At 46.0% G+C, this 6,540-nt stretch overlaps 1 pseudogene; it reads right to left on the bottom strand.

The window, feature by feature from the left end:
* Positions 1 to 516: 516 nt before the first annotated feature.
* On the bottom strand, positions 517 to 1,038 carry LOC109686377 (ferritin light chain pseudogene; annotated as a pseudogene).
* Positions 1,039 to 6,540: the final 5,502 nt, after the last annotated feature.

Below are 6,540 nucleotides of genomic sequence, written 5' to 3'. Positions count from 1 at the left end.
CATTTTCCACTAAATTTTGTGAACTAAAACTGCTCCAAAAATTATATATACTTGAGCTGGTGGTGTGGCTCAAGTGGTAGAGCACCCACCTAGCAAGTGCAAGGCCTTGAATTCAAACCCCAGTACCACAAAAAAAAAAAAAAAAAAATATATATATATATATATATATACACATACACACACACACATACGGTCACAAACCACATGTTTTCATCAAAAGCAGATACATATATGACATCATCTAGTGATAGTGTAACCTTCTTAACTTGTGTAAGTATACTGTATAATGTTCTCACCATGATGAAATCACCTAACAATGCATTTCTTAGAACTTCCTTCCTTCCTTCCTCCCTTCCTCCCTTCCTCCCTTCCTCCCTCCCTCCCTTCCTTCCTTTTTGCATACAAACCTTTATTTCCATTTGATACAAAACTTGGGAGGCGCTCCGGGGCAGTTAAGAGGCTGCCTAGTAGAGGGGCTCTGGTGATGCCCTCCAAGGCTGGGCGGACACTGCCTAGTCATGCTCGAGGGTCAGATGCCCAGCCCGGCCTGGGGACCCCCAGCCAGTGGAGGTTAGTCAAATGATCGCCCATCTTCTTGATGAGCTTCACCTCTTCCTCTAGTAAGTGGTTCTCCAGGATGTCACAGAGGTGGGGGTGGGAGTGCCGGCCAAGCCCAGGGCACAGAGATCCAGAGTGGCTTGGTTCAGGCTCTTCTCCAGGGTTAAGGCGGCCTCCATGGTGTCCACAGTTTTCCCCACTCATCTTGCAAAGGCTTCTGCATGTCCTGGAAGATCCCGTGGCCACCAGGCTTGGTTCTGAATCTTCAGAGATGCTGGGCACCCTGGCGCTTCTCCTCTGCCAACTCCTGGCAGAAGTGGCCCTCGCCCGCCCTCCAGAGCCACATCGTCACCATCGAAATAAGCAGCCCAGAGAGAGGTAGGTGTAGGAGGCCCGCAGATGCAAACTGACCAGGCGGTTGACACCAGCCTCCACCTTGGTGGAATAATTCTGACCAATGTGCGAGGTTGTGGTTGGTCGTCAATACGGAGGTAACCACACACACACACACACACACACACACACACAAAACGGTGTTGGCTGGGTGAGATGGTCCCAGAGGTGGTGACTGGAGAGAAGAGTCCAAAGAAGTTGGTGGCTGAAAGAGAGGGAGTCACAGTGTCTGTTCCTTCCAAACACTGTTGAAGCAAGAAGCAGATCCGCAGGATCTCCAGGCACGCTCCGATCATGTTTCTATAGTTAAGTGACGCATGACTATATTTCCATTACAACAGCATCAAAAAATAAGACGTTCTTTTTTATTTTTAATTATTTGAAAATACTTAAGGAAACTGTCAAAATATCCCTATTTGCAGACGACATGATCCTATACCTTAAAGACCCAAAACACTCTACTCAGAAGCTTCTAGACATCATCAATAGCTATAGCAAGGTAGCAGGATATAAAATCAACATAGAAGAATCATTAGCATTTCTATACACTAACAATGAGCAAACTGAAAAAGAATGTATGAAAAAAATTCCATTTACAATAGCCTCAAAAAAAATCAAATACCTAGGTGTAAATCTAACAAAAGATGTGAAAGACCTCTACAAGGAAAACTATACACTTCTGAAGAAAGAGATTGAGGAAGACTATAGAAAGTGGAGAGATCTCCCATGCTCATGGATTGGTAGAATCAACATAGTAAAAATGTCGATACTCCCAAAAGTAATCTACATGTTTAATGCAATTCCTATCAAAATTCCAATGACATTCATTAAAGAGATTGAAAAATCTACCGTTAAATTTATATGGAAACACAAGAGGCCACAAATAGCCAAGGCAATACTCAGTCAAAAGAACAATGCTGGAGGTATCACAATACCTGACTTCAAACTATATTACAAAGCAATAACAATAAAAACGGCATGGTACTGGCACAAAAACAGACATGAAGACCAGTGGAACAGAATAGAGGACCCAGATATGAAGCCACACAACTATAAGCAACTTATCTTTGACAAAGGAGCTAAAAATATACGATGGAGAAATAGCAGCCTCTTCAACAAAAACTGCTGGGAAAACTGGTTAGCAGTCTGCAAAAAACTGAAACTAGATCCATGTATATCACCCTATACCAAGATTAACTCAAAATGGATCAAGGATCTTAATATCAGACCCCAAACTCTTAAGTTGATACAAGAAAGAGTAGGAAATACTCTGGAGTTAGTAGGTATAGGTAAGAACTTTCTCAATGAAACCCCAGCAGCACAGCAACTAAGAGATAGCATAGATAAATGGGATTTCATAAAACTAAAAAGCTTCTGTTCATCAAAAGAAATGGTCTCTAAACTGAAGAGAACACCCACAGAGTGGGAGAAAATATTTGCCAACTATACATCAGACAAAGGACTGATAACCAGAATATACAGGGAACTTAAAAAACTAAATTCTCCCAAAACTAATGAGCCAATAAAGAAATGGGCAAATGAACTAAACAGAACTTTCTCAAAAGAAGAAATTCAAATGGCCAGAAAACACATGAAAAAATGTTCATCATCTCTAGCAATAAAGGAAATGCAAATTAAAACCACGCTAAGATTCCACCTCACCCCTGTTAGAATAGCCATCATCAGCAACACCACCAACAACAGGTGTTGGCGAGGATGCGGGGAAAAAGGAACCCTCTTACACTGTTGGTGGGAATGTAGACTAGTACAACCACTCTGGAAAAAAATTTGGAGGCTACTTAAAAAGCTGGACATCGATCTACCATTTGATCCAGCAATACCACTCTTGGGGATATACCCAAAAGACTGTTACTCCAGAGGCACCTGCACATCCATGTTTATTGCGGCACTATTCACAATAGTCAAGTTATGGAAACAGCCAAGATGCCCCACCACTGACGAATGGATTAAGAAAATGTGGTATCTATACACATGGAATTCTATGCAGCCGTGAAGAAGAACGAAATGTTATCATTCACTGGTAAATGGATGGAATTGAAGAACATCATTCTGAGTGAGGTTAGCCTGGCCCAAAAGACCAAAAATCGTATGTTCTCCCTCATATGTGGACATTAGATCAAGAGCAAACACAACAAGGGGATTGGACTATGAGCACATGATAAAAGCAAGAGCACACAAGGAAGGGGTGAGGATAGGTAAGACACCTAAAAAACTAGCTAGCATTTGTTGCCCTTAACGCAGAGAAACTAAAGCAGATACCTTAAAGCAACTGAGGCCAATAGGAAAAGGGGAACAGGTACTAGAGAAAAGGTTAGATCAAAAAGAATTAACCTAGAAGGTAACACCCACGCACAGGAAATCAATGTGAGTCAATGCCCTGTATAGCTATCCTTATCTCAACCAGCAAAAACCCTTGTTCCTTCCTATTATTGCTTATACTCTCTCTACAACAAAATTAGAAATAAGGGCAAAATAGTTTCTGCTGGGTATTGGGGAGGGGGGAGAGGGAGGGGGCGGAGTGGGTGGTAAGGGAGGGGGTGGGGGCAGGGGGGAGAAATGAACCAAGCCTTGTATGCACATATGAATAATAAAAGAAAAATGAAAAAAAAAAAAAGACTGAAAAAAAAAGAAAATACTTAAGGAATGGAGGCATGACTCAAGTGGTACAGTGCCTGCCTCGCAAGCACAAGGCTCTGAGTTCAAACTCCAGTACCACACACACAAAAAATTAGGAATATAAATTTAACAAAGCCAATGCAAGGCTTTTACACTGAAAACAAGAAACAATGTTGAAAGAAATTAAAGAGCTGAGTAATGTAACTATAGCCTGTTAGGTCCCTGGCATTCTTGGGGCAGACAGAAGGTCCCGAGGCTAGCACCAAAACCAGACCCCCTGATTTATGACCACTTGTTTCTCCCTGCCTGATTGTTTCTCGGCTTGCAAAACAACTCAGGAACTTCCAGTTACTCAACTAGCCAGGCATGTCGATGTGTTCCATCTGGTGGTCACAGATAATCAGAGACCAGACTCTCCCTCCCCCATGGCTTGGCCCCTCCTACAAAGCCCACTACCCAATTCAGCCAAGCCACTTCACTCTGAACCCGAGAGTGACAGCCCTGCAGTCTGGATTCCTAATAAAGCTTTCTTTTCCGTACATGGCGTAGTCTTAATTCGGCAGTACCTTACATCTGGTGCCGAAACCTGGCAGAGGTTAACAGGATTCTCTGGCCTGGGGCTGGTCCCTTGGCCTTTGTGTCCTGCCCTCTCCCGAACCCAGACTGCTGAATTGACCCCATGTGCCTCCGGACTGTGGATTTCAGACCTTACGGCTTTCCCATCTATCATTAGCCTTTCTCTTCCACTGCTCTCCATATGACCTACTCCTCTCCTTAGGCTCGGTGTCTCCTTGGGGCGGCCTGCTCTGTCTGGTCTGGTAGTCATGGCGCCATGCCAGGTATGCCTCCTATGCCCACTGGGGTGCCCCTCCGCTTAGCACAGGGTACCTGGCTAACCAGTTGGGCATTCTCTACAAACCACCTGCCCTTGGCAACCCATTCAGGTGGCACACCCCCTCCCTCTCAGTCTCTCTCTCTCTCTCTCTCTCTCTCTTGCTCTCCCTCTTGCTCTCCTTCTCTGTTTTCCTTTCCTCCACCCAAGGTGAGAGCTCGACAGTCCCTCCAGCTTACTGTGACCAAATGGCAACCGGATGATTCTGCTCTCCTTGACAGAGTCACATAAGGGAAACTAGATCTTGACCTAGGTCTATATTGGCCTGAAGGGTAAACTCACCAAGGCACCTCTCTGTCTCTCTCTCTCTCTCTCTCTCTCTCTCTCTCTCTCTCTCCTTCTACATTATGGAGACCTCCCACTCTACATTAGATGTGTCCACTGGGATGCCTTCTCTGCACCCTTCCCCTTGGTCTCCAAGACAATATACAACCTAAGCAACTGATTTTCACACACTTCTAGGTCTTGACAATTTCTGCTATCACAATGGCAAGTGATCTGAAATTCCATTCATCCAAGCTTTCCTCTCTCTGCTCTTGACCCTCCCTGCTCCAATCTTGTAACACTGTTAAAATCCTCTTTGCCAGCGACAAACCCCCTTCAAAATCTGTGTCTCTCCCTCCCACTGAACTTTTACTTGTGACCTCATGAGCTCTGTCTGCCCACCTCCCAACTCCTCCTGCCAGTCCTCTACATCAATCTCTTCTCCCACTTTATCCTCCCATGATTCAGACCCCCCTTCTTCCACCCCTGCTGGCTCTCCCAAACATCTGACACCCTATTCCCCTCCTACAGTGGTCACAATATCCCATCTTCCTAAAACATACGTGGGGACTAAAGCTCCTCATTGACAAACTCCTAGCCAAGAAGATTCTTAAGCCCACCCATTCCCCATGTAACACCCCCATTCTTCCTGTTGGCTCATACAGACTGGTTCAGGACCTAAGAGTTGTTAACTCGGCTGTGCTTCCCACCCATCCTGTGGTACCCAACCCATATACACTATTATCTCGTATTCCTTCAGACACCTCCTATTTTTCTGTCCTTGATCTTAAGGATGCTTTCTTCACTATCCCCCCTTCACCCTGACTGTCACAATCTCTTTGCATTTACGTGGGAGGACCCAGCCTTGGGGCTAGCACAACAGCTAACCTGGATGGTCCTTCCCAGGGGCTTCAGGGATAGCCTCCACTTCTTTGGCCAGGCTCTGGCACAGGACTTATCCTCACTTAACCTTCAACCCAGTACTCTGTCCAATATGTTGATGATCTTCTCTGCAGCCCAACCCTTACCCACTCTCAGGACCACACTGCCTTACTACTTAACTTCCTAGCACAGAAGGGCTATCGAGTTTCACCTTCCAAGGCTCAGCTTCCCCTACCACAGGTTAAATACCTGGGGGTCCTTCTAACACCGACCTCCAGACAGATTACAGTAGACCAGAAGGCCCACATCAGGTCATTGATGGCCCCTCTACTGAAGGGGAAGGACTTTCCTTCCCAGGTCTGGCTGCTCTCTCAGGACATGGGTTCCCAATTTTGCTCTTGGCCCAGCCTCTCTATGAGGCCGCAAGGGGCCCTAACTGAACCCCTTGACCCAGCCAAACCCATTAAGACTCCCTTTCTCAAACTCCAACAAGCCCTCCTCCAGGCCCCAGCTCTCTCTCTTCCAAATCAAGATGACCCTTTCAAGCTATATGTCACTGAGAGAGGAGGGATGGCCTTGGGAGTGTTAGGACAGATGAAGGGTCCCACCTTCGCCCCTGTAGCCTACTTATCTAAACAGCTTGACCCTGTTGTCTATGGCTGGCAGCCCTGCCTGTGTGCCTTGGCTGCGGCAGCCCTATTAACTCAGGAATCCTCCAAACTCACTTTTGGGAAGCCCACCACTGTCCTGTCCCCCCACTGTCCCGTCCCCCCACCAGCTGACTGACCTCTTGTCTCACCGCTGCCTTTCCAACCTGTCCCCCTCAACACTACAACTCTCCCACCTCACTTTTCTAGAAAACCCCGATGTCACTTTACAAGCCTGCCCTCCCCTTAATCCTGCCACCCTACTTC

This window comes from Castor canadensis, chromosome 17, assembly GCF_047511655.1.
Source record: "Castor canadensis chromosome 17, mCasCan1.hap1v2, whole genome shotgun sequence".
NCBI lineage: Eukaryota > Metazoa > Chordata > Mammalia > Rodentia > Castoridae > Castor > Castor canadensis.
This window is presented reverse-complemented; position numbering and strand designations above follow the sequence as displayed.